Genomic DNA, 12,218 nt, shown 5'->3' with positions numbered 1-12,218 from the left:
ATGTCTTGTGTTTTCAGGAAGTCAGTTATTAAACATTTACCAGCATACCATGGTATAGACAGTCATGGATTGGTTGTGATATTGCATTGGTGGTGGGGTTGGGGGAGAACCCAAATTAACAAATTCACCTTTTCACTGAGTATTGCAATTCTACTAAGTAGTGCATGGGTTAAAGAGTAACAGATGTATAATAAATTCAATTGTTTATATTTGTGCTATATAAAAATAGGTTTTTGAGCAATAGGACATTGGAATAATTAATGTTACAATATACCTAAGGTAAATGGACAGAGAAATGGTAGGTAGAAATACCGGAAATCTGTTAACTGACTTCCACATAGGAGGCAATGTAAGGAAATTTATTCAAGTGAGCAAGCATTTATTAAATACCTACTGTGTGTAAGCATGGTGATAAGGATTGGGGATATGAAAGAAGACCAAAAAAGATCCCTACCTTGAAGCACATCACATCAAATTGAGAAGAAAACATGTAAACAGTGAGGTAAACATTATTTACATTGTATAGAGCTAGTTTGGGGGTTCTGCAAATTTTGGGTACTTCCAAGGTGGTATTATCTAAGAAGAGGCATGGTCATTGATCTCTTTGTCTGTTCCCTGGTCTTTACCCTAAAAGGGACTTTGTTCCCCTGTAGCCACAAGTGTTAGTGCTCCTTTTGCCACTGGACCTGTGATTTGAGCCTCTGATCTCCTGTGGCTACAAGTGCCACTGCTTCTTTCATGATTTCTCAAATCATGGACCCTGCTCCCTTTTAAGTGACTAAAAACACTCTTGTCTGCCCTGTAACTGTGAACACAACCCCTGTATCCCAGTATTGTCAAGTATTACTGCTCCTCTTTCGCCTGGAACTATGATGCTGAACTCTCTATGGGCAATGAAATAAAGTCTTGAACCCAGTAAAAGCAAAGTGTCCCCTGTAATTTCCTTCTGACCAATTTTCCAACCCCCCCTTATAGTGTGTGGCTTGAACCCCTAAAGCTGCTGTTCCTGCCATTCTTACCACCACCTCCAAATCCTGCTGCTGGTGATGCCATGGCATTACTGTGCTGCACCATGAACCTGACCACCCCTATGGAGTGACAGAGCTTTCCTGTTAATCTCCTAAATTATCTTGGGTTAGAAAATTGTTTTTTCTTGACCTTTTTGTTGGTTCTGCTGCTCCAGAATTCAATTTGAGCAGTTTATTTTCAAGTTGTTTAGAAGGGAAAGTTGGGAAATTTCAGGTGTGTTCCTGCCTCTATTTTGTCATCCTGGCTCCTTTCCAGATTCAATCTTACTGGTTAGCAGTGTGGCTATGATGAAAGCAATCTTTGAACCTCCATTTTGTCATCTATAAAATGTGATTTTATGTAACTTTAAAAGCCATAAGTATGTGAGTTATCATGATCCCTAGAAAAGTTAAAGTTTAAGGCAAGTTTTGTTTTGATTTATTCTTCTAGAACTTATGAATGATGAGCACACAGTTTATTAGGACAAATTTATATCAACATATACTACCCATAAGTTTGCCTTCTCAGTGCTTAGTATAGGAATTTAAGTACCTGCTTAAAAATGTTTTTTGTTTGATAGGTATAACAATGGCCTGAACAATACGTCAGTATGTAAACTATCTGTAATTTTGATGATATGGAAATACCTTCCATCAAGAGAAATTGAAAACCATCTATAACTTAGTAGATAGTCTTAGAGTAGTGCCTAGGAATTAAAGAGGTTAAATGACTTGCCTATGGTCAAATGAAAAGTTTTTGAGGTAGAAGTTGAACCATAGTCCTCCTAAATATCAAATCAGCACTATATCCACTGTGCTGTGCTGTGCGAGCAAAGCTAAAAGGGGGGATTTAAAATTATATATCTCTTGTGATAAATATAATCTGTTGTAACAAAAATAATTCAGCATATGTTTAAATGATATATGTCTACATTTAAATGTTGGCAATTCCTTTACTCAGAATGTTTGGGGCAAATGGTATTTCTGTTATATCAAATCAGGTATCCTGTAATAAAATAGTGACTTAAAATTGTAGTTTTATGAGTGAGTGTAATGTCATTTAAATTAGCCATCAATGGCTTTTTTTTTTTGCAAATACTAGAACCTAAAATGGTTTCTGTCCTGATTGTAGTATTGTCTTGTCTCATTCCATTTCTTTCTTTAGCTTGCTGGAAAACAGTACAGCATGAGAGGAAAAGATAGCTATAAATCTGTGCAGCCATTCATGGGCATAAAACTTGGATGGATTGACACCCTTTAAAAAGGTAAAAACTACTGGCTGGCATGAAGAATTGACCCCATTAACAATATTCTGTAAAGGGCAAAGATAAACCATCACCAACTCTGGGGTTCAGTGAAAGAAGCTGTGAGATTGCAGCAGTAGTAATATAATGATTTACAGGCTGGTCCCATTCGAAAAAGGCCTATAGCTCATAACATGAGTATCGCAGTATGACATGGAGTTGTATAAAAAGGCTTTCATTCAGGACCAGCTCTAAGCACTTCACAATGTTCTGCTCCTCTATCAAACACTTCCTTCCTTCACATCCAGTCATGTACTATGCCTTACCCTCTAATTCACCTGCCATAATCTTCCCAGGCTAGATACACTGCCTTCCACTGACTCTATTGCTCTGGTTGCATCTTCATCTCTTTCTTATAGAAGTTTAAATAAATCTACTTCATGGAGTAGTTATAAAGATAAATTTGGTGCTACATTGAGATTGGAAGAATGCTCTATAAGTGCCATAGTACATCTATAGACATTTGATTTCCTCTGTTTATGACATGCCAGTATAAATATAAAGTGGTCTGATACTAAACAGAATTAGTTAACCCTGGACAAACAAGTCACATATTACCACAGCCCAAGCATACGCTGTATATGCCTCTAGGAAGCAAACAAAATATGCCTGAGTTAGGGAAGAATCTTGCCATTTTCTTTAAATATATACTTGCATAGATGAGAAGCAGTACAGTGTAGTAATGGAGTAGGAGGAGGAAGACACAGCTTCAACTCTTGCTTCTGACATATGCCATTTGTTTGACCCTGGACAAGTAACTTAATTCTCAGCACCCTGAGGTGATTCTATAAAAATGTGCAGAGCAGGCTCTAATATTGATTAGAAGGTGTCATTTCCTCATTTTGGATTTCCATATACAAGAAAAATCACAGTTCCTACACACACACACACACACACACCTCACACAGTTTTGTTTTGTTTTGTTTTCCATTGCTATCACTTCCCAATGAATCCTTATATTTACTACAAATGGAATCTTCCGTCTAAAAAATGCCAAACAGTCTGGATCTGCAAGTAAAAGGCAGCCTTCAGCAATAGTTGACTGAAATCAAGATTCACCATTACAGTGATCACATTTTTGACATCTTTAATTGTTGTCCTCTTTTTAAATCATTTTGGTCATTGGATGAAATCATTCTGGTTCTGCTCCCTTGACTGTATTATTTCTATATAGTCCTTCCTAGATCACCATGAATACTTTGTATTTCCTATTTTCAGATTTAGAGCTGGAAAGGACCTTAGAAGTCAAGTTCAACTCCCTCATTTTACACATGAGGAAACTGATGATGAGAAAGATGCAGTGACTGGCTTTACACAACAAGAGTCTGAGGCAGGATTGAAAGTCAGGCCTTCATGACTTCCAGCCCAGGGTTCTACTGCCTGTATCACCTCACTGCCCTCTTAGAATGTTATCAACATTCCATTATATTAATATACCACAATTTGAGCAGCCATTGTCTAATTGCTAGACCTGAAATCTGTTTCTAGTCCCTTGCTACTATACAACGCCTAGCTATAAATATGCTTAAATAAATAGAGTGTTTCTCTCTTTCCTCAGTCTCCTTAGGGTATATGTCTCATAGTGATATTTTTGGGCCAAAGGTAATATACATTTTAGTAAGTTTCTTAGTGCGATGTTAAATTATCTCACAAAATGACAGGAGTGGGTCATAGCCCTAGTAAGTGCTTTACAAATCTTGTCATTTTTCTAGTTTGAAACTTAAGTAGAATAAATAGCAATATAAAAATGTTTATGTAATTATTAAGCATACATATATATCTATATGTATATATATGCATATATGTGTTTATGTATGTATGTACAGGGCAATTATAACACCAAAAAACCAACAGTGTATTCTGCTAAAAGGAAGTGAACTCTGTGATATTGGGTAAGTTATTTAGACTCTTAAGGCCTTACTTTCTTCATCTAGAAAATGAAGGAGTATACTAGATGACATCCATGCTCCTTCTAAATCTATGATTTTATGTTCCCACAATCATCTCTAATCTTGACTTTATATAACCAGACTTGACTTCAGAAGCTTGAGACTACCATAAACCCCATCCAGTATTACAGAGTAGAAAGAACAATGTACTTGGGGTTAAGAAACTTGGAGTCAAGACTCATCTCTTATGTTCACTAGTCTAGCCATGTGACTCTGGGCAAGTCATTCCTCTGAATCTTGAGTTCTTAATTTATAAAATACTGATAATAATCATGATAACATTACCTACACCTCATGGGATGGTGGGGAAAAAAGCCCTTTGTAAATGTAAGGAACAACATAAGTGGGATATTATTGTTATTATTGTTTTTCATCCATACAATTGATACATAGGAAAATTAGTTTGAAAGCAGGAATTGCTCATTGCCTACTCAATGACCCATTGTAGGTGGCTTCCTGTTTGCAGGTGGGGGTTTCATTTGTTCAGTTATCACAGTTCTTTCTCCAGAAACGTAGGTAAGCCTGTGGTATCATCTATTGCTACAGGTTGATTCCTAAAAACTGAAGCATGAGAAAAATGAAAAAAAAAAGAATCCTCAGGGGACACTCTTCCACAATGTTTGGATTATCCCTCCTAGCCTATATTAAACAGACATGTCATCTGGTGTGTTTCACTTAGCATTTTTCCATGTTTATCTGGGGAAACAATGACGACTTCATGATCCTGTGAGAATGGTGATCTCTTTGTAAGGAAAACATTAAAAAACAGTAGTAATTCATCATGGAGAGGGCTCTCTTTGGGTTTTCCAGTTCAACTTATACATAAACAATAATTTGAACTTCACCTTTTCTGACAAATACTCATAGAATTGATTTGAAGCCTTCAATGAAGCAGGATCGACTGCTTCCTGAGGAGTCCATCGGCTTACGTGCAACTCCAACATATTACCCTTCCCTGGTAGGAAGAATAGGAAAAAAAATCTTAATTCCTTTTTTTTTATATTTTGACACTCCCCAGCACATCCATTTAAAAACAAAATAATAATGTGCTGTGCCTTTTAAAAATTTCATTCTGTTACTAGTCTTTAGTTCCATATTCTCTACAAATCATTTTTTAATCTCAATTTGTCCATTCCTTGTGTATTACCATCAATCTCTTCAGAAAAGTTCCTTTTTCTCCTCATCAAAATTTCTTTTTTAAGAGAATTGTATTCCCAAGAGCATCCTACCCACTTTAAGGCTTACTTTCCTTGTAATAATAGTATAAATAACTAAAACAATAATAAGTGATGTCTATATAGTGCTTTCATCAGCCACCCTTGAAGAAAAGTGCTATTCATTTTACAGATGAGAAAACTGAATCTGGGAGAGTTCAAGTAACTTGACCAAGTTCATAGAGCTATTAAATAGTAGAGCTGCACTTTTTCAGCCCATAACATTTTACCTTGCCTTTGCTATAAGTCCTTAAAATCTTCTTCCCCCAAACCTGAGGTACATTTCAAACTGTTCTCAGCTTTCATCTCTTCTATTAGGGATGCTATAAGATAGAGTAGTCACTACAAGGTCCTCATCAATTCTTCCAACTCTTTCAACTTTATTGGCCAGAATAAGGTCCCAATAAACAATTATTTTCATTGTCCCCTGGTCACTTGAAGGATCAAATTAGCATTAGTCTAATAGAGGCAAGGAAAAGGAAGCAAATAGGTCATTAATAAGTGAAGAGAAAAAAACAGAAGAAACATAACACTCTCAATTTAAAGCAGCTATATTTTAAGATGTGGATAGTCTTTTCTACTTGAAGAGACCTGTATTCTCCCTTTATACCCTTCTAAGCAACAATTTGATCTACATTTAATTGGCCTTCTTATTAACCCTGTAGCTTCTCTTTAACTTACAAAAATTCCAACCTAAATCGGACCTGAACTCATACAGACACGCTTAAACAGAACATAATGCACTTTTTTTTTTTTTTTTTGCAGAGCAATGAGGGTTAAGTGACTTGCCCAGGGCCACACAGCTCCTAGGTGTCAAGTGTTTGAGGTCAAATTTGAACTCAGGTCCTCTTGAATGAAGGGCTGGTGTTTTATCTACTATGTTACCTAGCTGCCCCACCACAATGCACTTTTAAAACAGAGATTGAATTTTATTTCCTCCTATTCCTGAAGTATCCTATGTCATGCTTATCTTGTATTTACTAAATAAACATCTTTCACTTTATGCTTGACCATCTAGCAAGGACATTCCAAATTTTGTTCCAGCTTGGATATAGATTATTTTAGTGATATATATGCCTTTGTAAAGTAGCTTCAAAGTTCTATTTCTAGTGTGGAAAATTTTAAATATGCAAATTAAAAGGGAATGGAATTCTTTTTAAATTCAGAAAAAGAACTACAATGACAAGATGTAAAACTGCTTTAGAAAAAGTTAGAAAAGGAATGACCTACTTGGGATACTCCAAAGAAAGTAGTTTATGTTTCTATATATTTGGTTTTTATAAATAAAAAAAAAACGGACAAAGAAAGATACAAAATAAATCTGGATAATTTTGTGGAAGACCAGAAAAGACTTCATTTAGAACAGGGTCATTTGAGTTAAGTCTTAAAGAAAATTAGGAATCCAGAGTGGCAGATGTAAGAAAGGAAGTCATTCCACTCAAAGGGAAAAGCCAGTACAAAGACATGAAGATAAGAAATAGAGTGGCATATATGAGGAAAAGTAAGAAGGCCAGTTTAGCAGATCATGCAGTTCATGAAGAAGAAGGTGCAATGAGGCTAAAAAGGTAGGTAGCTTAAGAAATTAAAAACAATTAAATAATTTGAAAGTCTAACCAAATGTGCTCTGATAGTTTAAGATTCCATCTTTGCCTATCCTTCATGATAATTGTCTTCTATCCATAAGTTTTCCACAGTGGGGTTGACCCAACTTGCCATATGATTATAATACCTAGAACACTCCAAAATCCAAAGAACTAAAGTTGAGGACCACTCAATAGCCAATAGAAAAATGTGGCAAGGTGTAAACAGACTGTAACAAATTAAAAAACAAAGTCTTACACATGAGGAACAGTACAAAGGCATTGTTAAACTAGCTTAAATAGAGGAATAAGGTAGTCACATGACATCCATGAGGGGTAATTCTTAGATAGCTTGAATCTTCACAATATCAAGAGAATGTAGATAAAAGACACTATATTTTAGGGAAATCCTCTGTGGTGGTGGTGGTGGCGGGGGGGGGGGGGGAGATGTAAGAAGGCAAAATAGAAGATTTAAGTGCAGTTTAAAGAGTTCTATATTTCAAGTCAGAGGACATGAGTTTAAATTCTGCCCATTTTCACCATTTAGTCTCTCTATGGTCCTTGACAAGTTATATAACCTGTTTCTTTGTTTCCTCATCAGAAAAATAAGAAGATTGAACTTGATAACCTCTAAGTACACTTCCAGCAGAAAATTTATGATTGGATTATAACAGGGAAATAGAACATGTGCAAAGAACGTCTGATGATTCTTCTCATATGGACAAGGCTGGGGAGCTTGTTTCAAAGAGAGTTGTGTTGACATACAATGGAAATAGCTTAGAGAGATTTTTGGATACATAAACATGTATAAACATTTTATAACTAGTTCTGGTTCTGCAATGGAAGTCAAAGAAGCAGCTTTTCTTCAAGCTATCCAACCTATTGCAAATGTGGATTAGCAGCAGAGAAACATTGCATGTGTGCCAGTCCCTTGTCAGAATATTCCTAAATAAATTAAAAATAGTAATTTAATGATTCTGATTAAAGGACAAGATTGACTCATCACTAGTTACCCTTTTTATCACAGAATGTCACAGCAGAATAAATATCACAAGATTCTTTGAATTTTCAATAAAATGAAATGCAAAAAAGGAAATAACTCAAGTCAAGCCCCACTAAAATATCTCCTGATATCTTCTAAGTCACTTTCAGTTATGAAAACTGAGAAATTGATGCTCCAAGGGCTTTCCCTCCAATTTTCATTAAAGAATGAAGTAGTGGAATAACTTCAACAAACAGGACTATATCTATCAATATTCAGCATGTCCTTTATCTCCAAATGTGGCTTAATCTCTAGTAATAAAAACTCAAGTGAAAGGGCAACAGCTCTGGGGAAGGAATGGACTTGAATGATTGTCAGGGAGATATATAAGTGAACCAGATGTACAGGACATAACATACTACTCTCCACTTATGGCAGCAGTATTATCTGTTATTGATGCTATGAGAAGACTTTATTCACAATAAAGAATGTAAATCTTAGAAAGCAGAGACATTATTTTTCTACACAGAAGTTCTAATTCAAAGAATACCTCATCCTGACATGGAGATGAGTGATAGGAAACCAATTTAAAAGGGCAAAAAAATGCATAATAAGAGAGTTAGGAGACAGATGGAAATAGAATGGAGGGACAGAGAGAATGAAGGTATGGAGTTTGCTGTATATTGCCCATTTAATTTATGGGTATCGACATGAATCTCTCTAAATATGGTTAATAGGCCTGGGTTTGGTGAGGTGGAAATGAGATAATGGATATGAAGCCCTTTGCAAACCTTGAGATTTATATAAATTCCAGTTTTCTTGTTAGCATTAGCTTCCAATCACCAGATCTCTAGTCTTTTGATGACTTCATTCCCTGAGCCTTCTACTAAACCAATCCAGAGCTAAAGCAATGTTTATAGAGTAATGAAGGGGTAGGCTGGTAATTGTTTAGAATCCAGGCTCTCCATAAAAAAAGGTATATATACACACATTTGAGTTTAACCTAAATAATTTTTAAAAATTTAAGTCTATACAATGAACAAAACAATGCATTAAGCTCTGACTTCTAATGACAGTAGAATTCTGTAATGTAAATACCAGCAATGAAATTTTTTATTCTGTTTTAAATTTTGGGCTCCACATTTTTCCCACTTATTTGGAATTTTATTTTTCCCAAATTACATGTAGAAACAAATTTTAGCACTGATTTTTAAAACGTTGTGTTCCAGATTCTCGTCCTCCCTCCCTCCACACCCCCTTAAGAACTCAAGCAATTTTATATGTTATGCAAGTGTAGTCATGCAAAAAATTTCCACAGGAGTCATGTTGTGAAAAAAAAAAAAACAGACAAAAACCCTTTAGAAAAAGGAACTAAGGGGCAGAGCCAAGATGGCGGAGAGGAAGCAGCAAGCTGCCTGAGCTCTCCTTCTGTTCCCTCAAAAAGAACATTAAATCAAGCCTCTGGACAGATTCTGAAACTACAGAACCTGCAAAGCGACAGAGAGACACAGTCCTCCAACTAGAGATAATTTAGAAGACTTCAGGAAAAGGTTGGTCTGACTCGGGCAAAAGGGAGACCCAGCGCAGGGCAGCAACCCAGCGCCGAGGGAGCCAGGGCAAGTCAGCAGGAGCTGCGGGCCACAGCCGAAAAACTGAGGCCCCTGGAACCTGGTTCAAAAATCTGGTGGCCAAGAAGGACAGTGGAAAAACCTACCTGCACCGGCCGAGAGGGCCACGAAAGGGTCAGGTGGGATCAGACGCCGGGGTCCGGCGCCTAGCTGGCCGAGCACAATCAGACAGGAAGTGCAGGGTGGGGGATCTCCACACACCATAAAGGCCTCAGAGTAAAAACCCGGTCACACAGCACCTATACCCCTGCACAAGAAGCACAAAACAGGGACCCTGGTGCCCCCAGAGCAGACCTCAACTTAAAAAATAAATAAATAAGCTGCAATAATGAGTAAGAAGCAAAAAAAAGCCCTCTCCATTGAGAGCTTCTGTATCAATAGGGAAGAAGCCAACACAAATTCAGATGAGGACAATAGCCTCAAATTGCCTACATCTGAAGCCTCATGAGGGAAGGTGAATTGGTCTCAAGAACAAAAAGCCTTCCTGGAAGAGCTCAAAAAGGATTTTAAAAATCAATTGCGAGAGGTAGAAGAAAAAATGGGGAGAGAAATGAAAGCAAAACAAGAAAACTATGAAAAAAGAATAAGCAGCTTGGAAAAGGAAGCACATAATTTCACTGAAGAAAACAATACCTTAAAAAATTCATCTGGCCAAATGGAAAAAAAGGTGCATAATCTCATTGAAGAAAACACTGCCTTAAAAAATTCACTTGGCCAAATGGAAAAAAAAAGGTGCATAATCTCACTGAAGAAAACAATGCCTTAAAAAGTAAAGTGGGACAGTTGGAAGATAAGGAATCCATGAGACACCAGGAATCAGTCAAGCAGAATCAAAAAAATAAAAAAATAGAAGAAAATGTGAAATACCTCATTGGAAAGACAACTGATCTGGAAAACAGATCCAGGAGAGACAATTTGAGAATCATTGGACTGCCTGAAAGCCATGACCAGAAAAAGAATCTAGACACCATATTCCAGGAAATTAAGGAGAACTGCCCTGATATCATAGAATTAGAGGATAAAATCATCATTGAAAGAATCCACCGATCACGTCCTGAAAGAGACCCCAAAAGGAAAACTCCAAGGAATATTGTAGCCAAATTCCAGAATTATCAGGTGAAGGAGAAAATACTCCAAGCAGCCAGAAAGAAGCAATTTAAATATCATGGAGCCACAGTCAGGATTGCTCAGGACCTGGCAGCTTCAACATTAAAGGATGCAAGGCTTGGAATATGATATTCCGGGAGGAAAAGGAGCTTGGATTGCAGCCGAGAATCTATTACCCAGCAAAAATGTGCATTTTCTTTCAGAGGAAAAGATGGACATTTAATGACATTGGGGACTTTCAATCTTTCCTGGTGAAAAGACCAGAACTGAATAGAAAATTCTATCTCAACATACAAGACTCAAGAGAAGTTTAAAAAGGTAAACAGAGGGGGGAAAAAAAAAGGTTACCCTATTAGGTTAAACTGTTTATATCCCTACACAGGAAAATAATACTCATAACTCTTAAGAACTGTAAATGTATTTGGGCAGAGAGAAGGACTTTACATAGAGGGTATAAATATAAATTGTCTTTGATGTGATGATACAAAAGAATTAAGGGGGTTAAAAAGGGAGTCTATGGGGAGGAGAGGAAAGGGGAGGTGGAATGGGACGAATTATATCATATGAAGAGGTGGAAAAAAAAAACCTATTACAATAGAGGGAAAGAAAGGAGGGGGAACATTGTTTCAACCCTATTCTCATTAGATCTGACTCAAAGAGGGAATAACATATACGTTCACTGGGATAAAGAAACTTAACTCATTATTTAGGGAAGCAAAAGGGGAAGGGAAAGGGGGGGACTGATAGAAGGGAGGACAAAAGCAAGGGAGAAAAGGGTAAAGAAAAGAGAGGGGGGTGATAAAAGGGAGGGCAGATCGGGGGAGGCAGGGGTAAGAAGTAAAACGTCAGTGAGGAGGAATAGGGTGAAAGAAGGGGGGAAAAGTACAAAGGGGGTAAATAGAATGGAGGGGAATAGACAGTCAGTAATAATAACTGTGAATGTGAATGGGATGAACTCTGCTATAAAACGGAAGCGAATTGCAGAGTGGATTAAAAACCAGAATCCTACAATATGCTGTTTACAAGAAACACATCTGAAGCAGAGGGATACACACAGAATAAAGGTAAAAGGCTGGAGTAGAATATATTATGCCTCAGCTAAAGTAAAAAAGGCAGGGGTAGCAATCTTTATCTCAGACAAAGTGCAGGCAAAAATAGATCTCATTAAAAGAGATAAGGAAGGAAATTACATCTTACTTAAAGGTACTATAGATAATGAAGTAATATCAATATTAAATACGTATGCGCCAAGTGGTATAGCATCCAAGTTCTTAGAGGAGAAGTTAAATGAGTTACAAGAGGAATTAGACAGTAATACTATACTAGTGGGGGATCTGAATCTCCCCCTCTCAGAATTAGATAAATCTAGCCAAAAAATAAATAAGAAAGAAGTGAATGAGGTGAATAGATTACTAGAAAAGTTAGACATGATAGATGTCTGGAGAAA

The 12,218-nt window shown here is 36.8% G+C and overlaps 1 pseudogene; it reads right to left on the bottom strand.

The window, feature by feature from the left end:
- The window catches only part of LOC122732067, a 185,667-nt pseudogene that overhangs the window by 2,110 nt on the left and 171,339 nt on the right, over positions 1-12,218 (bottom strand).

This window comes from Dromiciops gliroides, chromosome 6, assembly GCF_019393635.1.
Source record: "Dromiciops gliroides isolate mDroGli1 chromosome 6, mDroGli1.pri, whole genome shotgun sequence".
NCBI lineage: Eukaryota > Metazoa > Chordata > Mammalia > Microbiotheria > Microbiotheriidae > Dromiciops > Dromiciops gliroides.
This window is presented reverse-complemented; position numbering and strand designations above follow the sequence as displayed.